Source organism: Pseudochaenichthys georgianus, chromosome 16, assembly GCF_902827115.2.
Source record: "Pseudochaenichthys georgianus chromosome 16, fPseGeo1.2, whole genome shotgun sequence".
Lineage (NCBI taxonomy): Eukaryota > Metazoa > Chordata > Actinopteri > Perciformes > Channichthyidae > Pseudochaenichthys > Pseudochaenichthys georgianus.
Genome location: NC_047518.2, coordinates 25,167,394 through 25,191,439, shown reverse-complemented (window position 1 = coordinate 25,191,439; position 24,046 = coordinate 25,167,394). Strand labels below are relative to the sequence as shown.

The 24,046-nt window shown below is 41.7% G+C and overlaps 1 protein-coding gene across 1 annotated transcript in view; it reads right to left on the bottom strand.

The window, feature by feature from the left end:
* Nucleotides 1-16,585, bottom strand: part of nphs1 (NPHS1 adhesion molecule, nephrin) — a 106,961-nt gene extending 90,376 nt beyond the window's left edge. The window contains exon 1 of the mRNA XM_034101821.2: nt 16,527-16,585. The gene's annotated coding sequence lies outside the window, so the exon portion shown is untranslated. The remainder of the gene's footprint in view (nt 1-16,526) is intronic.
* Nucleotides 16,586-24,046: the final 7,461 nt, after the last annotated feature.

The following is a 24,046-nucleotide window of genomic DNA, read 5'->3' as shown; positions in this document are numbered from 1 at the left end:
AACAGACACAATCTCACTCATTAATATACACATTTAGATGTAAATACTGCCCTTATTCACACCTGTGCTTTTTTGTACATATTGTTGCAATGGCATGAGTGACATTTTTCACTGTTATACAAGCACACGCATTATATTAATTGTATCTGTAAGCATCGCAACGATGGAGGAGAGTGTTAGCAGCTTTTCATTCCTTAGATACGGTCTTATTGTGATGTGGCTCTCAAAAGAAGTTATTAGAGCAAAAAAAGGAGGAAGGTCACAAACAAGTTAAAGATGATGGTCTGTGTGAGTTTCCATGTTGATACACCAATGAATGAAATAATAGTGAATATCAGGTGAAAAAGATTGAGAGAGAAATTGCAGAGGAGCACAATGGACAGTTTTAAAGTGTGAAATGGGCACATTTACAGGCAGAAACTTGGATTTACTGGAGACACAATATCGGGCTTCCGCCAGTGTAAAATATGGTGCCTCACCTACCAGATGGTTCCTCACTTCTGACCGAAACCGCCGCACTTTCATCCCCCTCCCCCTCTTTCAGTTTTTGTCTCCTACCTCCCCCTCAAGAAGTGTAATAGCTAAATGATGTAATTTCAGCAACTCAACTTAGTGCCACAACCAATTGTGCTGTCACGAAAAAAAATAGTCTTTACTCTGGGTACAGTATGAGTGACATTCTTTGGCCAGGCTCCTACAATGACTCCCTATGCCCGCTGAGCTCCCTTGAGGTACACTTCTTGTTAGAGGTGACAAGTCAGCTTGGAGAAGAAAGCCATTACCAGAGAAGAAAGGTATCGGGCAGCCTCCTGCTGGTGTAAATTGAAACCAAATACAATGGCTCCAAGCCAAGGAAGTATTCTGGGAAATCTAATATGGCCATTTCCTTGCCTTGCTGGTAATTCTAAGCTTCATTCACCTTATTTGAGAAATGTCTTTGGCATGATTTCTCTTTTCAGGATTGAAGAGTTTTTATTTTCTGTAATACAATTAACTTATAAATAAAGTATCTATGAAAGAACAATGCCCCATAGACTCTCTGCCAATAATTCTACAACATCTTATTTTCCTTTTTCACTTTGAGAAATCCCTCGTCACCTATTTAGTAATTGCAGTCCTCCTCTCTTCCTCCTCTCTAGTCACAGTAAAGCCTGGGAGCTTGGCCACATGGTTCAGGGCTGGGCTACAATGCACAAGGACGAGGGGGTATGAGGAAACTAGTGGGGGTTCAGAGGCATACAAGTTCCTTTCTTCTCCGCCCTTGCCTCTTTCTTTGAGCCAGAACAGAGGGTTGCCACGGCGATGAGGTTGGTCTGTCTCCCACGGCGTGGTCTGGGAAGAGCAGCAGCTTGCTCTGACATTTACTCAGGCTGGAGGAAACAGAGACGATAGAGGAGAGAAACACACAGACATACAAACACATACAGCGAGGAGAGAGAGGGGGACGCATTAGCAACCAGCGATTGCAGAGTGGATGGATTTAACGATAACACCTGTAACATCATGGGGACGTGGAGAATTGGCTGCCACTGCCTTTATCTGAAGCTTTTATCTCCTTTTCAGTACCCATTCATCCCCAACTTCTATTCCTGGCCTCCTTTTTCATTTGCTTTCATTTGGATCTTGCCAGCAAGTCAGTAAGCTAACACTTATACCCATCTTCATATTCACTGCCAAACTCATACACAGAACCAATGTGCACATAAATGCACACACAAACACTATGGTCATCCTTCTGGGAGGTCAACTACCAACAATGCCAAATGTTCTGAAGTCAAAACTGAGATTCTAGTGAACAGAGCTTTTGTTCCACAGCTCAGCAGAGGAAAAGTTGACCCAGGAAACTGCTATTGAACCGATTCTTCTACTGTATATTCCTTATCTTTTGGTGTGTGCGTGTGTGTGTGTGTGTGTGTGTGTGTGTGTGTGTGTGTGTGTGTGTGTGTGTGTGTGTGTGTGTGTGTGTGTGTGTGTGTGTGTGTGTGTGTGTGTGTGTGTGTGTGTGTGTGTGTGTGTGTGTGTGTGTGTGTGTGTGTGTGTGTGTGTGTGTGTGTGTGTGTGTGTGTGTGTGTGTGTGTTTGATTACTCGGACAGACATGTAATGTCATCATGTGCATGTGTGGCTACCTGAGATGTGAAGGTTGTTGGATCCAACAGGTGTACAGTGACTATCTCCACGCTGCAAAATCCTGTAACGCTTGAGAACCCACAGCGAGTCAAAAACACTTTTCAATTTGATCAAAAGCTGTTCAAACGCTGCATGTTTTGTTGAGGACAAAAGTCAGCCATATCAGCAAATACAGCAGACGAATAGAGGTAAGAAGAAATTGACTGATGCGATGTGGGCATAACAGATAAGCAGAGAGTGTAACGTACTGTCACACTTACAGTAAACACGTGGTGTTTTTTCCCTAATGGATCAGTTAGCATATAACCCACAAAAGACAGAGAAAGGAGAGGGAATGCATCACAATATGCCACAATGCTGATTGAAAATAGCAGAATTTCAGAAGATACATCCATATGTGCCACTTTGGCACTTAACTTCTAAACTTCACTAAGAATATGCTAATGCACACTTTTCTATCTGACGCTGAAATACACAAGGCTCTCTGTCAGTGGTGAATGAGCTTTGTTTCCCTGAGACTGGAGCTCCAGTGGAAATGTTCACTTGTAGCCTCATTCGAATTCTTCTGAATCTAAAAAAGGGCAACTTCAATGGGGATACTCTTTGTTAGCATTACCCATGGACACAGAGGTATAAAAAGACAGTTATCCCAACTTGACAACAAAACTTTCTCTTTTCAGAGTACTATATTTCCTGTTGATAACCACACTATGCACTCTGTGGCATTTGCTCGTTAGTTTTCAAAGCAAAGAAAATGTTAAAAGCCCAGCAGCAACATTTGTTAAGAATACATAACTTCACAGAGATGCAAAAATCTCAGCCCACTTGACAAATGTTCATCTAAGATAAAACTGTCATAACACTTTAAATTGTAGCGATATGCCAACGATTACATTAAGAAGCTTTCACACTTTGTTAACCCCTTAAAGTTAAATAACTCATCACTGATATGCTTTATTGAGGATTTTTTTTTACCCGTTGAATGTAGGAATTTTTTTCCATATTGGCAACATATTTTTGCTATGGCGTGTTCTGCCCGTGAAAAAGATATCGCAGCTAGCAGTTAGTCTCTCATCCTCCTGAGAGAACAATCCTATTTTTCTATTCATACTCTAATCCTTACCCACAATGTACCATCTTACATGAATAATGTGGTCAATTTACACTGACCTTTACAACATAATAAAAAAGTCTTACCTGTAAAAGATTTAAATTGTACTGTAGTATAACTTCATTACAGGATGGCAGCTTCTGTTATGTGAACTTATACCGTACTAAGTTACTTTTTGATGAATGTAAACATAACATTCAGAAACGTAATTTATCTAAACAGCTAGCACCGGATTCCATAACTATTTGTAGTAGTTATTATTCATATTAGTTATATATCTTACTCTAACAGCAGTATCTCTATTCCTTGCCAGTTTTTGCCACCATGAGTTTTTGAGAAATGGTAGTTTCACAAGCCTCGCCTCTGTGGCCTCCCTAAAATGAAGTAACTTTCCCTTTTATAAACTAAGGCAAGCAAACACTCCTATACAACATAAATCAATTTAAAACATATTACGAGACACTTATTTCCCCCTTTTCTGATATGTTTTCACCACTACTATTTCATAGGGGTGTTGAAAATAATCGTTTCTACGATGCATTGCGATGTGGACGTGGACGATTCGGTCTCGATGCAGGGACGGAAGATAATCGGTTATAGAGTAGTAACGTTGCTTCCTGATTTTCCGGCCGCGGCTTTACTATAACATTTTTTCTGTCACTTTAATATCAAATCGGTCGGTGACGCAGAGATCAGGGAACAGACGTGACAGCGGCATAGCAACACGGAGCAGTCTGCTTTATCCACCAACACAAGAACACCAGTCCAGAACCGACAGCAGGACCCGCTCTCAATCACTCCGTGTCAGAGCCGCAGCGACACGGAGTGTGACAGGGATTTATGTTTTTCAAAAATAATCGCGTTACAATCATGTCAGGTTTTTGGTGGATTTAATTAAGTCTTGGATTGCAAAGTATGAATGTCCTCTAGCAATTTTCAGACGATATATACGTGTGTAAAGTTTGTGAAGGCAGGAGGAAAAAAGCTTCCGCGATCACCGTCTCCTCTCCGTTCCTCCAAGCCCCGCCCCCTCCCTGAAAATAATGAGTGACATGCTGATAGTGACCCGATAGAAACTTTGTTATTCACTTAATCACTGAGATATAATGAAGCTAATTTAATCTCATACATTCATGGGATTTATGTAACAGTAAGACAGAGAATGTAAGTGTGCACCCACATGCACTATTTTTGTTTGTATATGCTGTTGTAAATACTCCTGTTGTCTGCTGTGTTCAGACTCAAGTCCTGTGTGTGATGCCTCATTCAGGACATTCAGTGTCCTTTCTTAACAGAAGACTGTTGCTAGAAGCTGCAGCTAGACTGCAGAAGCATTAGCTTTTTGTTTTTGAGGATGGAACAACTTCACACACGGAGGCTAGACCTATACAATTAATTTATTTTGGTTTATAAATTAATGTCAAGACATTTATGTTATTGATTTCTGAAGCACTTTCTAAATAATAAAAAGAGAGTTCATATGTATTTACTGCATGTATGCATTGATGAAAAATAAGCCATGTGCAGTAATATAGAAAATTGAGGATGCAACGCATTGGTATGAATCGTGATGCACCGTGATGCACCGGGATATCGAACCGAATCGAATCGTTGACAGGATAATCGTAATCGAATCGAATCGTGAGACCAGTGAAGATGCACAGCCCTACTATTTCAACACATCCTCACTCCCAGGTCGGCCTATGTTGACGTTATGTCAAGTCCCCTGCCGGCTTTTTCCAACGCAAGGGGGGGGGGCCTTGAGTCCATTTTCAACGCAAGGGGGGTGCCCTTAGCGTCCATTTTCAGCTTTCCGGGATGTCCATATGCTTCTATGGACGCTCATGGAAGCACGGCATTCGTTTGTGTCGACTGCCCTTAAAGGCAATGAGAGCGTCCATTCTCATTGGATAACGGAGAATTGTACACCCGGAAGTAAGTATTCCCCTTACTGACGATTGATTTTACAGTGATATCTGCACTACTCATCGACTAAAAAACACCAGATTATCCTTGTTAATTACACAACATTGATTGGTTTAAATTGTGTGCAATGCTTTTGTATTTTTCCCCTTCGATTCGGAGAAACAAATCTTTTTTCGGAGTAAAGGATGGCAGAAGACACTACACTACCCAGAATCCCCAGCTATCGTTTGGACTACACCATGTGCTCTGTTTGACGTCACGTGATCTTCAAATTTCTCCCTGCAGAAAAAAACATGGCCGAACTTCATTTTATTCTCGGTGTAAAATGCCTATTTTAAAGTTAGTTTGGCCATTAAAATGCGTTTTGATGTCATTTGATGCGAGAAATATGAGTTGTTATTTCAGATGATGTGTGCAGTGGATGTACATGATCTTTAGTTTGCTAGTTATTACGAAGATTACTTCAGGAAATTGCGTCCAACGTTTTCATTGTTACCAAGGTGGTTGCTAGGGACGCTGCTATCGATATTATTTCTGTTATGTTGTGTAACTGTTTAATGGTGTTATCTTTATTGCTACCCCCTTCCCCGTCAATGTATAGTGTTGGTCCACAGCGCAAACATATTAGTTTAACAAAATCCGCATCTAAAGATAGCCTACGTTATTTCCCCCCTGTGCAATTCCAGTCTCACATCTCACAGCACATCGTCATTAACAAATACCGGAAACAGACCGAAAACATTTTAAAAAAATAAAATAATACCTTATTCCGAGTGTGCTTGCTTTTCTCTTTGAAAGTCATCACATACCGGCATTGTAATACATGGTTCGGCTGCATTAAATATTACATATCTGCCGTAGTTCTGTATTTATAGAGCCCTGATGAGAAGACTTCTAGACAAACATGAGGAACTGAAAACGTGACGTGGATCATAAATATATCAGCCATTAAACAACATCTTACATTTCTTTTTACACAATACGTCTCCTTGCAGTATCAACACTAATTCGGCTGACTTTTATATTTGATCCAATTGGTAGATAGGCTGTATTTACACCATAAAGGTGCACAGCTGATATAAAGGGACACCTGGTGGTTAAAGCATGTTATTGAATTTCATTATTTTTATTATTAGATATTAATACGATCCCTATAAAGTATATTCATTACTCGTTATTCTCTACTAATAGTTAATTAAAGACTGTATGTAATGACTATTTTGCACATCCCGTTCAAGATTTCAAGATTTTCTAAGGTTTATTGACATATCATATAGGCCTACACAACTGTGGTGTAGTTCTGCACTGAATGAAAAACTTGGGTCGCAGGTTCCTCAATAGTGCATTACAAGACATCTATCAATATTTGTGCATACCTCCAGCAATGTTAACTATGTTGAAGCACTTATTTTAACTGATATTATACATAATGTATTATACTCTTATAAGATGTATGTAGATATTTCATCTCCGGCCTTGTCAGGTCTTGAACAATCAATAAATAAAGAACACAGAATTGTTAAATATAAAACACAGAATTTGTGTGATTATACTAAATGATTTTCAAATAAACACCACTGCATTACAACTGTTACACATGCTGATGTAACGCAAATGTTCCAACTTGGGATCAATAAAGTATATCTTATCTTAAGCAGATCGATGGCTACTGCCATATTTGCAAAATGTGCCTCTGAACCTTGACAAGTGCATGTTTCAGGCTTATCAATTAATGTTATGTAATGTAATGTAATGTTATCAATGAACAAGAGGAGGGGTCACAAACATAAGACCAGCTGTTAAATAAAGCTCTTCTGACCTTAGCTGGCATGTGTGTCTATATAGTAACACTGCCCATTATGGGCACAAGCAATTTTCACCCATTTATTAATTATATGTTTTAAATTCGAGTGTTTCCTGTCCCCTAAACCTCCAGGGATGTACACAGTTTAATACTGGCAACTTCTTATTATGGGAAATACGAAAACGTCTTTTAAAACTACAACTCCCAGTAGAGACATGCCATATTAGCCGCGTTCACACTGCGGTACTTTTCCCACAAAGGTTCATGCGAACTTAGTTCATGATCGCGTTCACACCAAAAAGAGCCGGTACTAAAAGTAGTTCATGCGAACCTTTTTACCCCCTCGAAAGTCCCTGCTAGAAAGCAGGGACTTTCGAGCGGCTCTTTTTTGAGAAAAGAGCTATATTCCTGATTGGCTGGGCGGATTGCAAACCACGCCCCGTAAAACTCCCAAAAAGTTTTGTGAAGCTGCCATTTTATTATCCTCGCATTAGCATTATTAGCATTAGCCCAGCGCAGAAACGCAGAGAGACTAACTTATGGCAACACAAAATAAAACATGGGAGCGGTGGAGATGAGGAGGTGTCGGCGTTCTGGCGATTTACTCGGAAGGCTTCAGTAGAAGCTGCTGGGAGTCCCAGCAGCTTCTACTGAAGCCAGTCCCCAACTCCGGGGACTTCCGGCCGGGGACTTTGGGCGGCCTGAAGTGGGTTGCGGCCTGCCAGTAAACCCAAAGCAGAAGAAGAAGAAGAAGAAGAAGTGACATCAGCGGCTTCATTTGCCTAATCCACCCCCAGGGACTTTTTCTGGTGTGAACGCGATCTGTACTTAGTTCATGCGAACTAAAGAGTTCTCATGAACTAAGTTCGCATGAACCTTTGTGGGAAAAGTACCGCAGTGTGAACGCGGCTATAGAGAACATGTTGCGAAACAGAATAGCCAGCATGTGTAGTTCTGGGGACGGGGTGGGGGAGGGGGGGACGCGGTGGACCCGTTCAAATCCAGTTTTGGACAGTCTGCCGTGGTTCCATCCCATTTCAAGTGCTGTTCGAGGCTCGGTAACCCTCGGAGCACACTCTCCAATCACAGAGCTTGAGGACTATCACGGGGTTTGTCAAACAGAGCACATGGTGTAGTCCAAACGATAGCTGGGGATTCTGGGTAGTGTTGTGTCTTCTGCCATCCTTTACTCCGAAAAAAGATTTGTTTCTCCGAATCGAATCGAATCGGAAAAATACAAAAGCATTGCACACAATTTAAACCAATCAATGTTGTGTAATTAACAAGGATAATCTGGTGTTTTTTAGTCGATGAGTAGTGCAGATATCACTGTAAAATCAATCGACAGTAAGAGGAATACTTACTTCCGGGTGTACAATTCTCCGTTATCCAATGGGAATGGACGCTCACATTGCCTTTAAGGGCAGCCGACACAAACGAATGCCGTGCTTCCATGAGCGTCCATAGAAGCATATGGACATCCCGGAAAGCTGAAAATGGACGCTAAGGGCCCTTCCCTTGCGTTGAAGATGGACTCTAAGGCCCCCCCCTTGCGTTAGAAAAAGCCGGCAGGGGACTTGACATAACGTCAACATAGGCCGACCTGGAAGTGAGGATGTGTTGACTATTTACGTTTATCAAATGAGTAAAACAGTGCTTTGGGCGTTGTGTGTGGTCAAACCTGGCATTGCACACTCAATATCAAAATATGCCGAAGAGAGAGAGGTTTAATGTGCTTTCACTCTCACGCTCCCTTTTTATTCCCATTCAACTGCAAAATAGGCAAAAAACAACAACCATCAAATGCATTTTGAAGCTAGACATGATATAGCCCTATGACAAATAACAGAAAGTAGACATTATTTCAATGAAACAACCGGGAGAGTTAGCTTGTTTTGCAAAGCTGCTAATGTGTAGGCTAACTAACTTAGTATGAAGGTAGCAATGGGAATACTAGTAGCCTAAATGTGTCCTTCTGATTAATTATATTAGCAAAAACTAAAACACAGTTTGACATATGAATACTTCATCTACATGAATACAATGGATTTAGACATCAACTAAGGTGAGTTTAATACACCCATTTGTCTGTGCCTGTCTATCTCTGTTTACGTAATTGCTTACTGTTTTTATTTCAGGTGTTTAACATGTCTACCTTGCTGTGTGCATTTCACTTTTGAGTTTCTTGTTGAGGCCATAGTGTACCTTGTGTGCCTGACCCCAAGTATTTTTTAGCTGCTGTCAACACAGACCGTTTGTCGGGAGGGAAAAATAGCTTTAAATCATTTGTAATTTCCCTCATCCTAATTGTATTGGTTTGGTGCGTGCTTCAGTCACCTGTTGTGTGATTTGTGAATGCGCCTGCGTAGAAGGCCTTCTAACTGCTTCTGAAAATTCATCCATTCTCGATTTGAAGCTATAAAATGTTAGGCCTTCTAAGTATTTGACTGCAAATCATGTAGCTCAGATACTGCTGTGTAAGTCGTGTAATTGATACAAGTAGTACTGTTAAAAGCTCCTAGTGGATACTGTTCCTTTTACAAATTAGATTGATCTATTTCACTATTTTGAGTTGAATAGGTTTATGTACAGCCAATAGCTCAGCCCAAATCTATATCTAAAAGCGGTAACACTTTTTCCAACACTACTGTTCACAAGTGTTCATTTATTATTTTCCACTGTTATGTTTTCAATAGTAAAAACAATTCAAACTACATGCTATTGGGGATATAATGAAAGTCATGAACATTGCCACTATTTACAAATTGTGATAATGCAGCCAGTATTGAAATTGTGAAAGTGCATTTGTCACCAAATTGGGTAAGAGGGCAGGGTTTCATTTGAACTTTTCTTCTATACAATTTAGATTTTTCAACATGATAAATTGAAAGATTTATACATGCAAATCATGTACATAAAACTCCAGTGTTGAAATGCAAAGTGATGCTACTTCTAGGATCATAAATGATTAAACGATCTGTGCTTTTTATTTTGATATGAAGTTTTTCTTCCACTTTTATTTGAATGCTACTCTCTTCTTTTGTAGACTCCCTACAATGAACACATGCTGACATGGTCATAGCTTCATTTGTACACTCTGTCTCCGTACATGTGGTCACTCCCACAGTGATATGGGTATAAAGACAGACCAAACGAGGCTTTGTAGCGGATTTATCTTCTTGCGTATGATCTTATCACTTGCCGAAGGCACTTTGCTACAAACCAATGGGGGTCTCGAACTTGTTCTTCTCTGCCACGTGTCCTATCGGCCCCTCAGTCTCAGTGGGTCAGTCGTTCTGTGAGGCTGAACTCAGGGGGATAGAAGCAGCAGGAGCGAGATGAGCCTGGAGGGGATCTTCTCACCCTGAGACGAGTGATTACGTCGCTGGGACTAAGTTATGCTAATGCATTCATCTCCAAAAGCACCGTGATTATTTAGAGTTCCTCACTAACTGTTTTAGATTTTGCTCGCTTGCTATTTTATGCAAAGATGCCTTTTTTTCCCAGCCCTCAGTTGCCACAGTGCTTGCCGAGCTGAGGGAGATAGGAGGGGAGAACAATTCTGAAGATTGGTGAATTCTTTGCCCTTATTTTAATGTGCCCTTGATGTGTGAATGAATGCAAATCAGAAAATATGTCTACTTTTTCCTAGAAGTATCGCGCATGTTGCAATTTTACAAAATGACAGTGGAGTGGAATAGATCAGATGATACAGTATTGCATTCAGCATATTACTACCCTATTTCTCTGACCCTCTAAATTGCCCAATGTTTTATTTAAAAGGTTTTGACACTTTCTCTTTAATCCATACAAACTTGTTGCATTCCCTCCCTGCCTCAGCGCTATCCCCCTGTTGTCCCATTTGGACAGTTTTTTTGATGCCATATTCAACCTGGTGCCTGGCATGTCGTTTGAGGTGAGGCAGCGTCCTGTCTGTGGTGTTCCTGTGGAGCAGCGTCAGGGGATATCAGCAGCATAATACCAGAGTGAATATGTTAGAGCATATTCCCTCTAATCCTGAGCATACTGTAATCAGAGGAGACTAGGCTTCCTACCGCTGTGACTGCACAAACACGTGCTATTGGTCTGCAGAACTATGCAGAGGTGTGTGGGTGTGGGAGGGGTAACAAGTTGGGAGGAAGAGGAATGGAGGGGACGAACAAATTGAAGGACTTTTGAGGGAGACACAACGAAAGTATATAAAAGGGAGACAGCAGAAACCTAACAAGAGAAAATATTGATAAGATGCAGCCGGAAAACTATTTAAGTAGTTGAGGTGTTGGTCAAGAAACAATGGGAAATAAATAGAAGAAGTTGCCGAGAGATTTAAGAGGAATCTATAGGCCTGCAGAGATTTCTGGAAATGAGAGCACTGCCCAGATGCGCTGCAGAAAGCAGCATCTGCAGCATTAATTACAAAAGCCCCCTCCCTCATCCCCACCGCACTTCACCACCTGTTTCCTTTCAATGGCCCCACTATACGTGAGTGAAATCCAGGAATCCACATTCAGCACTATGGCTGATGCAATCACATACAACCTGCATCCCCCCCCCGCCCCTCTATCTCAAGCCATTCACCTACCCACACACACACACACACACACACACACACACACACACACACACACACACACACACACACACACACACACACACACACACACACACACACACACACACACACACCCCCACACACACACACACACACCACACACACACACACACACACACACACACACCCACACACACACACACACACACACACACACACACACACACACACACACACACACACACACACACACACACACACACACACACACACACACAAACAATTCCCTGCAGGTATCTTGATGTCTTATCTATTAGGAAGTGAAAGTGAGAAAGAGAAAATAGAAGCTCTCTGTCACCTAAGATGTCTTGTCCATGCGGTTTGTTTCTTTCCTTGCCACTGAATTGATTTGGTGAGTCAACCGCTTCAATGATTGAGAGATTGTCAGCCCCAAGAGGACGGAGGCGCACTCTGGATGCGGTGTCACGTGCACATTGCCATGTGAGGACTATGTTGTGCCGGCGTTAGTGGTCGCTACATATTGCTGCTATCTGGATCTCAAGATTACATCTGCTCAGCTGGGATTGTTTTCCTGCTGCTCTCATGGAAGGATGTTGAAATTGTATCAGAGATTAAGCTCAACCTATTTCATGACCCTCCGGCCAGCGATGAGATTTGGGTCGATCTTTACCTTCTAAGGTCTCGGGGGTGAGAGCAGGACAGTGTTTATAAAGTGACAGATTGTAACGCAAATGTCTCTAAAAGAAGGATCTGCAAAGAGGATTTGTGGTGAAAAAGCATGAGATCAACTCTTGGTGTAGGCTGCCCTTATACCAAGTGGTAAAGGCCTGGGCTTATCTGAATGGAGCGAGAGGATTGATGCAAAAGCACTACAAGCCTCTTATAATTGAAGATCTCTTGCATAGAGAAAACATGCTCATGTGACAGGCCGCTCCTCCCTGCTTAACCTGCAGGCTTTCAGCTCTTTTGCCCATTTTGGCCCAAATACTGCTGGGCTTTTCCAACTGATCAGTTGAATAATTGAGTGGCAATTTAGAAATTCACCATTTAAATGTTGGATCAATGGTATGGATTCCAGGAGTCAGAGTTGACTCTGATACGCGGCTGTCAAACCAGCATCGTTTAGAAACCGCAGCAACATCCACTAGTATATACAGTATTTTTGTAGGACGTACTCCCTCTTTCTTTCTTTCACACACACACACACACACACACACACACACACACACACACACACACACACACACACACACACACACACACACACACACACACACACACACACACACACACACACACACACACACACACACACACACACCACACACACACATACACACACACACATACACATACCATGTATACATCACTTCAGGGGACATTACATTGACTTACATGCATTTTCTGGAGACTTATCCTAACCATAACCAACACATGCCTAACCCTAACCCTAACCCAGCCCGTACCCTTAACCTTACCCTAACCCTAACCAAGTCTTCACCCTAAAATTAATGATTCCCCTTATGGGGACTTCCATTTTGTCCCCATAAGGGAGGTGAGTCCCCACACGTGACTGTGTAAACAGATTTAGGTCCCCACAAGTATAGTAATGCTAGGCCACACACACACACACACACACACACACACACACACACACACACACACACACACACACACACACACACACACACACACACACACACACACACACACACACACACACACATATATATATATAACTTCACGCAGGAGGATGCAGGGTTGAAGAGCTCAAGCTAGAGAAAATGGGATATAAGAATAAGCTGCAGTGAAAATGATATCAGCTGTTACAACACTAATGAACACCAACACAGGCGGAATAGAGATAGAAAACTACATTTCCTTTTTTTCCCGCTTGACCTCCAGCTGAGATTCAGAGGCTTTAATTCTCCCGGTGATGTCGGGATCCAAACAGCTACAGTGAATAAACAAGATTACCCATTTGAACATGCCAGTAAATCTTATCATATTGGAGCAGGGAGAAGAGCTGGGATTCAGGACCAAAGCAATAAGGTTGACAGAGGCCAAGACGCAGGCAGCCATGGTTGCTGAACACAATTCCTCCCTCAAACAAATCTTCCTATTTCATTTTGTGACTTACTGTAGATTTCTTTCTTCTTTTGTGGAGAGAGCTTGATGTTTCATATGTTGTGGCAGCAAGAATTATCACTCTTCACAGGCGTGAAGCATGCACTGTATCAAATATTATTCTTTGTCAGATATTAATCACAACTGAATTTGTAGGAAGACTTCATTATACAACCAGTCATTTTTCTTTCTTCCTCTCTCATTTCATTTCACACTGAAAATATAATATCTTGGCAAAATGAATCTCCAACTGAACTCTAAGAAGTTTGCTGCTCGGGAACAATGTATTTTCAGAAAGCTGTAGAGCCATTGTACTTGGGGATTGGCTCACCAGTTGGAATCGGATTTAGTGAAGATAAAAGTGAGAAGTCTTGGATCTCTATACGCTCATATTCCAAACTAATTGTCTTTCTCAATGTAAAGTGATATGGAGCAGAAGCCTCTTGTTAAGCGGCCTTGTGCCAGATTTGGTTCTTAGCATGAGGCGAACAGAAGCTGTGCTGAAGGGCTAGTTTACGATGAAGGCCGGGGGAAGTCAGAGATGGCTCCAGAAGACGCAGAGGCAGCCGGTGGAACCGTGCCACACACCCCGTTAGTCAGTAATTCCTGATTCCATCATGAACGTCATGCCTCATTACGATGAATTCTTGTGACTGAGATCATCAGAGGCAGCTTTTATGGGACCATAACCTGTAAATAAGATGATTATAACGTGAAACATAATGTGGGCTGGGGGGCTGGGCGAGAAAACATCACTGCGCTAAGCATACATGACAACAAAAGTGATCAAAAGATTTGGGGCTTATGAGAGCAGAAAGATGTGGGACTTGTTACCACAATGTATTTCACAGGAACATGTGAAAAAAGATTATGATAATAAAAAACATGTCTGCAGCACCCCTCCACAACCAGCCTCAACTGATAGGGATGACAAAAAGAGGGGAAGAGAGAGATTTGTTTTCTTTCTCTGTCTCCGAGCAGACGCTGATCTTCTCAAATCCCTGTGTATCTCATGTTAAATCCCTGTAATGTGGATTAAGACCTGTTGAAACATATATATAGTTATATCACAGGAACAGATTGAGGCGGACTTCTTTTCAAAATCCCTTCTTGTTTGACCCGAGTGGTCTAATGGTTTGATAGTGGATTTATATATATCATTTTATATGATTGTAATCAATGAGACAAGGTACTGGGATGTGTCTGTAACAATAACTATGCTGGCTTGGCCAACAACGACATTCATGTTTCGTCGTTTTTTTATTTATGAACTATTTCTCAGTTCATTTCCCATTAAATTGATTATTCAATAACATAGACTGTGATATTGGAAGGCATTTATATTACCCACCCTCTTGTTTACTGCAATTAAAGGTAAGGAAAAAGCTTTGAATGTGGACTCGTCTATGATACCCAACCTAATCCCTGTTATGTGCAGCCTGCGTCACCCACTGTCCATTAGGGCAAGCTTTTTTCCATCATGCCACCAAATCCTCTCCTCTTTAGCTAAACACTTAAGGAAATATGCGGCGACTCCATGATTCACTGTCTCGCTGTCAAATGGCCTTTACTTCTCTTTTTATAATTTGCTTTCCTAGCCAGAACATTATAAATACACAGCTAGCCCTTCCTCTCCATGTGTGTTGATCTCCCGCTAGAAACTGAAGATCCCCAAGATGTCCCAACCTGTGATGTTTTCATCTCACAAAAAATAGCAGGTGAAAATAACCCTGTCTCCACCAGGACATTGCGCCCAACCCAGCAAAAGAGCTAGCAGCTGTCGGTTGCAGGTGAGCATAAGGCAGGAGAGCCAGTAGAGTAATGAATACACCACATCGGAGTAACTTAGACTTTTCTAAGACCTGCTTGGAATATTTGTGTAGAAATCACAATGTGCTAGTAACTCTTTGTCAGTTCCCATCACCTACCACGCTCTGTGTCTGATACCTTTTGATCCCTGAAGGAGTAGAAAGATGGGTAAAAGAGACAGGGTGAGACAGGCGAAGATAGAAATAGTTGAAGAGACTAGTGTGAGAGAAAAATATTGAGTATTTTTCTGTGGGTAATATTGTACATTCATTTCACATATTAGATTGTGCATGAGAAAAATCGCTCATTACATGTCAGTGTAATGCATGTACAGCAAGATACAATGAGTGTGTGTGTGTGTGTGTGTGTGTGTGTGTGTGTGTATAGATATCAGTGTGTGCAGGGGGGCGAATTAATTGAGCAACCACAGATCCACAGATCTTGGCAGGAAGAATGACCACGCTTATTGAATGGCTCTCTGAGTACTCTAATGAGGTAATATTACCACACCAAATGATGACAAATTAATGTTACAAGTTGGTGTTGGTGCAAAAGGCTCCAGGAATTTCATTTGCTATTTGATATTCTAACTTGCCAGCTCAGCAGGCAATATTGTATGATTGAAACTGAAAAAAGCACACTTAGGGCTGAACACCCAAGCTATTACCGTGAATAGCCTGTAGACACAGCAACACAAGTGGAAAAGTGCCTTAGTGCGTGCGCCTCTGTGCTTTGTGTACGACCACATGTACTGTAGGTGTATGTGTGCGCTTGTTTGTGTGTGTGTTGGCAGCACAGGTGAAGGCATGCATAAGGAATGCTAAGTGATCATCATGGCCATCTCATTGGAGCTTGTACAGCTCTGAGTGCATTTATGGAAAAAGTCCGCACAGCTTTATCTCCTCATTGCAGGTTGGATCACAGATAAAAGGATTGGACTACAAAAAGTAAATACAACAAAATCAAGCTTGAGATAACACACCAGTGTCTAAGATATACCAGCCTGCTTAAGACTCACACTGCATTGAGTAGATCTCCCATCACTTACCCAGGGCTCTGTAGGGGGCCTCCCTAAGACCGCCAAGGAACGTTCTGATAACATTTTCCTGTAGAATCCACTGATTTTAAGATTGTGCTGCTTATAGTTGTCTTGGGCTGATTTTCGAAGTCTCATGCAAAAGAGTTTTCCCCCCCGGTTACAATATAGAGTAATCATCCTGGGTAACATTTTTACTGGAATGTAAATTCAAACAGCTATACCTTCAAAGCATTTAATCCCACTACAGCTTTTTCCCAATTCTTCCCGTTTCTATACTCTCAGGTCTCCATTTCCAATCCTAGATATTCTCTGCATCCGTCTTCTTATGTATCTCTTTGATACATTCTTCCCTCTCATCCATTCCTCTGAAAACCTTCTTTCTAATATCCCTGTTTCTTTCTATGCCACCGAACCTCAGTGTCCCTCCTTTCCTCAATGTGTCGAAATAAGGCTCCAGCAGTGGACCTAGGGCGATGGTAATGGAATGCATTTGGGGGGCCAGTAGCTTTTTCTCTCCATCTTGCATGCAAAATCATCCCAACAGGGAATCACTGGCTCCTGTTTACAACACCGAGAGGGGTGCGAGCACCATGGTAACACCATTGCTCTCCCTAAAACCCTTGGCAGATAGGTCTGCAAAATCACCCTCAGTTAAAACGTTTTACTCTTGGATAAAGAAAAAAGCTTGAAAGAATTGGCTGAAAGTATGCTGGCGCACATCCAGCCACAGTGGAAGTCTGTTTTTTAATTCCTGTTTCATGTTTCCTGACTTGGAAATGAAATGTATGAGCGTGACAGAATGAAAGATGCCTTTATAGTTGCAGAAACACATACTGTACACAAAAGTCCTGCTTGAAACAAGTGCTACACTGTACACACCCATACCCAAAAGCACAGTCAACAGTGCACACGGCACGACAAATGGCCTGCAACAACAAAAAAGAAGAATATGCAGCCATGCACACATGCAAAAACTCTCACACACTCAATGCAGTCAGGAACTTCTGATTGTTCTCCCTGGCAAAGTATAAAGTGTAATTCATATATATTTAGTTGAGACTAAATGCTTTACCCAGGTTTCCATTCAAAAAAACTATTTATTGATTTTCACTGTGGAATTTTGACCCGTGCAGTTAAATATTCATAAGCCATTAAAATAAAAGATGCACATTTTGTACGTTTGACCCGTTGTTATGTACAGCACAGTCTATAATCTGTTCAATCCGATATACTGTCCCACTCAGAGGTGAAGCGAGCTCTGTTTTGCAGACGGAAAAACACCATTAGTTTCCCACATGTTCAGCGTTGATTGGAACTGGATGAAGGAGACTGCAATCTCCTCATTTGGCAGATAGAGAGGCCCACAAATATCTTCATAACATTATGGTGTTGCTGTTGTTGCTGTTGTTGTTCCAAAAATGTTTTTTCTCTGCTGATATAGAAAAGTGTTATAATATTTAGATAAGATAACCGTGGAGGAATACAAAATGAAACTTAAAAAGCAATAAAACATTTAATTAAGATGTGGTTCATTTTGAGAAGACAGTGTTTCATAGTGTATTCTTGTTCGTCACTTTATGGTGAGTTGCGGAAATTAAGGAGGAGACAGTAGGATGTAGAAAGCAGGTGAAACACAAGTCGGAAGTCAAAATGTGAGCTTTATCCCCTTGGATAAAAAAGAAGACATCCAGCTCATCTTTATCCAAATAATTACCAACTTCCAATTTTTGTAAAATGGCTATCCAAAGGTGTCAAAGAAAAGGTCCTATCTTGTTTTTTTTCTCATCTGCTCAATACTCTTTTATTTAGTTCTTCAATAAGCTTTTTTCGCATGTCTGACATTGCAGGATTGGGACTCGCTGGCTCAGTGTGAGTCCCCCCATCTTGAGAAATTATGCATTGGCTGTGATGCTCCCTGCTGAATCCCTGCTGAGGCTGAGCGGTGTTCTGGGATGCAACCCAAGTCTAATCATCCGATACAAGTTTAAAAGTAGCCATGGGTAGTTTTTCAGTGGTGGGAAGGGAGGAGGGACCACCATGAGGGGGCCTTGCAGACATGTGCTGCAGAGGGGGCAGCCGACTCTATCCAACTGCCCTGGCATGAAGCAGGGCAGGTAATCAAAGGCAGAGACGTAGATGAGTGATCTTCCGGCAGCACTCTCAGGTCTTGATTAGCGCTTGTGTGCTTCTTTTAGTTTTGATTGTGAGAGTGCCATTTGTTTGCTGCAGTCACTAAATTGCTCACTCCACATTGCATTCATATCATTTGCTCAAAATGTGCTGTGTGGTGCCTATTTGGAAAGGGCTCTTTTCATGTCCTATAACCATGATGTAACCCCTTTGCATCCTGAGTCACCATCCAAATGAGAACATTTGTTTGCATTGTGGTGGCATTTTCATATATTAAATGTGGATAAAGAATCAAACTGTTCAGCTGTCTTCTTATTTCCTGCAAGAAAGTTAAGTCAGTCATACAGAGAGCATTATTAAAGAAAGTTAGTGAGTAAAGAACTTCTGATAAAGCATCCAGAAATGTGTGCCGTAACCCTAAAATGTAATACCTGGGCCCTAAATGGATCCGTCTATTGTTGAAATGGTAGGGACCAGACCCCTTTGAGACCATGAGAAATGTGGAATTTAATTATTGCTATTAACAATTATTACAAGGCTTAGTTAAATACTCGATTCTGATTGTTCAATTCGGGCATTTCACAGGTTAGTAACACTCGATAAAACACCACTGCTAAACATAATAATGACCGTTGCTAAGGAGGATCAAGGGAGAGAAATAAAGAGTTTAAAAGACAAAGTGATGGACGTCAGATAACCAACAGAAGAAGGCAGACATAAATAAACACAACAGGAACACGGTTTGGGCTGCTCTGGCACTTTTTAAGGACCTGTTAGTGGAGAATAAAATGTACCCAGACTTGGACAGTAACAGAAAACCTCCATCAGTGCTGCCTTCATTACAACAAACGAAGTTGTTGTTGCCGCTGTTCCAACCATTGGTACGCCCTGGAACAGTGTTTTTTTTCTTAGCGGAAGCAATACGATAATTTTCAAGCCAATAAAATCCTTTCAATTAATATTGGGAGTCAAGTCGCTAGTTAATTTAGTATGTGGCGGTATTATAAGCATCGGGCTCCATGATCAGCCTCTTGGGTCTTTTCAATATATTATATATTGGATCCTCTATCCTGAGTTCTGGATTAAGTCGTGGACTTCGGGTCGTGGCTGAACCTGTCTCTGCGGTCCTGCCTTGGGTCTCGTCATGCTGCTTCCCTGATGGCTTCCACAGGATTGTAGTTGACATCTTCGTAGATTCATCTTTTTATTACAGACCCATGCATTTCCTAACATTCGGTCTATATGCTGTAAAATGTATTATCTCTTGGATTTACACACGGCATCTATTGCACGTCTGTCCGTCCTGGGAGAGGGATCCCTCCTCTGTTGCTCTCCCTGAGGTTTCTCCCATTTTTTCCCCTTAAACTGTGGGTTTTCTCCGGAAGTGTTTCCTTGTACGATGTGAGGGTCTAAGGACAGAGGGTGTCGTTTTTCTCATACTGATATTCTGAACAATCTGTGCTGTTGTATTTGCTGTAAAGTGTCTCTACTGTAGGCTATTTTTATTATATGTACAGCACTTTGGCTCGACCAAAAATCGTTTATAAATGTGCTATATAAATAGAACTTGATTTGATTTGAATAATAACCCTCGCTGCACATTATCCCCTACTTAAATGCAAATATACAAGCTGTCAAAACAGACCTTGTTTTGTCCAACCAAATGTAGTGTTAGTAACCTAATCTGCAAAGATGAGTTGCTGATTAAAGAAAACAGATCAATTGCCATCCATGTGACGATCGTCTAAATAACACATCTAACATGAAACAAAATAACTCTCATTGCATTTTAAATTCTAATTGTTGGTCGCCACAACTGCTCCTGGAACTTGCTGTAATATCTGGTGTATTTCCCAGCTCCTAAACTGTTTTTGGTCGGCCCCTGGCTGTGTATGCCTGAGGTTTCCAAGGATTCGCCTAGTATTTGTGATGGGGCCCCAAATTAAGATGCTACATTGTTACTGAGTCATGAGTGTGAGCATGTGATAGAGGCAGCATTTAGTGACGTGCAGTACAGAAACCACACAGCGGTCATAAAAAGAAAGGATTCAAAAGAACACCCTCAAGTATTTTCTAGCTCTTTTCCATCTAAATAATCACAAGCCTCGGCCTCTTACTGCAGCAAAGTAAGACAAGTAGCAGAACGCCCTTCCCCAGTACTCTCCTATCTCTTTATCCTCTTGTCATTTACTCCTGATCCCTGATTTCTTTTGTAATCCGACTTCGGCTGGATAACCCCGTAAATGCTTTAAGATTCAATGAGGTTATCACTCCTGAATCTGCTTAATTACAATGTGTTTACACCAGAAGGGACAAAAACAGATACACAATGAAAATATAAGGCAAAGACAGAAGACTCAAGATGTTCTTAAGATGTTTTCAGCCCATCACTCAAAAACAATGATGAGGCACAAAGCACTAAAACATGCTTTTCTACCCAATAATTGTAAGTAACCAACCGTCACCATCACTCTCACTTGTTATGTGTGTGTTTGTTGGCGGTTCACATGCAATGCAAACACAAACTCTCAAGGCTGAAGGATGTCTCTGCATCGAAATGTTGAGGTACATACTGTACGTGATTTGGTGTGCACTAGGGCTGCACGATTTTGGGAAAAAATCTAATTGCGATTTTTCTGACAAATATTGCTAATAAGTTTATTGTAAAATGCGGCCATAACTCCGGCTAGGAAGGTCGTATCAACGTACTCCCGTCTCTAGCACCCCCGGAGCCCAAGATTCACCCTGTAATAAATGTAAAACATGTGATGGAGCATCACTAACCTGACTCAGATGGTTTGTTTCACCAAACCATCTAGGAAAGCTCCATTGGAAGCCATTTGGAAAGGGCAGGCACTTTCAAAAACACTTGGCAGGTGATTGGATCAATCTGTCTATCACCTTCTATCATGGGCCACTTCTGATTGATTAACAATGGCTGGTGCATGTGGAGCACAGCACTTCTGATTGGTGTGGATGACTGACACACAAGAAGAAAAAAATCGCAGGCTTTGCGATTTGATAATCATTTAAAATCGCGATTTCGATTTAAAATCGATTAATCGTTCAGCCCTAGTGTGCACCTCCTCAGAAATGTAATTGCAGTACACATCAGGGCTATAGGGGTTTGTGGAGACCAAAATAATTTTGATTGACTTTCTCTTGAACTGATTTTGTTTTTATCCTGACATGTTTTCAGTAGTAGTGTTAGTTGACACTGAAGACAAAATGCAGCAGGTTGAAGAAAGGCTTAGTAATTTTCTCGATTGCAGTTATTCTAGATAAATCACTATTTTGTCTCGCAAATCCATTTCAAGCTCAAACATTCTCCTTGCTGCATTCATCGTTCACATCGATATGCGAGTGAGAGACTGCTCACTCAGTAGACACATCATTCTGCTTTTAGTTTGTTCTGCTCAGTAAGCAGTGGACATCTCACGCCTACAATTATTTGACTCTTAAAGTGACTTCCGTTTTTATTTTGTATTTATTGATTTATTTTCTTACAGCAGCAGCTTTGACCAACACACTCTCACTCCATAATCGTCCAGGAGCGACGTTTGGTCAGTGTCCATGGAGTGCAGTTGTGACGCTCCTAGGCTCCTTCAGCTTCATAAACTCTTACGGCCCGTCTACACTACAGGCATCGAAAAATGCTTTCAACGCTTCGCCCATTCATTTGAATGGGGTGACGTAGAAGATTTTTAAACTTCGCCGAACTGCATTGTGGGGAGCATGTAGAGATGTTCACAAGTCTTTGGTCACAAGTCCAAGTCAAGTCTCAAGTCTTTGTGGGGTGAGACTTGATCAAGTCTCAAGTCTTTGGTCACGAGTCTCAAGTCTCTAAAAAAATAAAAGTCTCATGTCTCTTCTGGTTGTAATAAGCCTTCTATTGTCTGCTGCTATCCGTCTGTTAAGAATACTGCACGCTATATCTAAGCAATTCAAAGCATTTACTGTGTTATTATCACTCCTATATCTATTAGCATACACTATCAGTACTGACTAGTTGTTTGTTATATGATCACTTTAAACAGGCTATTGCAATATGAGGAAAAACATCACACTTTAGCTAAATGCAAACAACTTATAAGCAAAACACTTCAGAATCAGAAATCAGTATCACAAATACTTTATTAATCCCCCGCAGGGAAACTGTTAAAAGTACTTAAAAGCGGGTAATGATTAACGTTACCGACCTTTTGTATGTCATGTCAAGAGTTGGATGTCAACGCCACTCAACTCAAACAAGTGTGACAAGCAATTCACTAATCTTTTCAAATATTCAGTTACAAAGCTAGTAGCAAGCTAAGCTAACATTACAGCTGATGCTGAGCTAAACATGTTTGCTAACCGTCCATATGCGTTAATGTGACTGACCTCTCCGGGTGACTTTTCAAGTGCCTGATGAAATTTGACGTTGTTGCGCCAGCATCCTTGATTTTGATATTGCAGACTTTGCAGTGTGTGCTCCTTTTGTTGGTGCCGCCGGCGTTTTGTTCGAAGTTGTTGTAGTTGAACCTAATTACAAGCGGTACAGCCGCAGGTGTGCCGCCGGTCGCTATTGTGTTACTACGAGGTAGTAACAGAGGCGCGCACGTCTGCGTAATGAGCCCGGCTAAAGTAACTGGATGGCCTACCTGCCTGTCAGCCTTCCATCTGGGCACAAACTGATCTCGTGCCCTCATTGGTCATGTGCGCGTTCGTGTGTGTTGGAGGAGGCGGGCTCTATAAGGAAGTAGCAGCCTCTAGCAGATTATCTCCGGTTGTGTATTTTCAAATTCTAGCGATCTCGAGCCGGTTTCTCTCAAATGTACCTACCCCACCTTTAATACGCCAAACATAGAAAACACAATGATTGTTCACGAGTCCCAACACACGAGTCCAAGTCGAGTCTGAAGTCTTTAGGTCACGAGTCCAAGTCAAGTCTGAAGTCTCTGTGTGTGCGACTTAAGTGCGACTCGAGTCCCCATCTCTGGGAGCATGGCATGGCTTTGCAAGCATCACGAGCATCTATCGGCATCAAAAGTTGAACAATGTTCAACCTTTGAGGCTCGATGCTTGGCATCAGCCAATCAAATCCCGCGTATGCAAATCTGACAGTACAAGCGCTAGCCAATCAAACCGCGTGTATGCTGGGAGAGACTACGCAGGTCATTTCCTCATATTAAAAAAAATGCGGTAGTGAATCACCCGGTGCTGTATGATCAGTCTCTGTTGTGTTCATCTACCGGGATACAAACCGGAGGAGCCAGGCATGGAGGGAGGTGGCAGAGGCAGTGGATGAAACTGGTAGGTTTTCGCCTGTTTGGGGATTTTATATCCAGTTTACTTCGTTTTAACATTGCTATTGCTTTGTATGCCGGGGGCGGGCGGGAGATTCCTGATTGGGTGTTGGT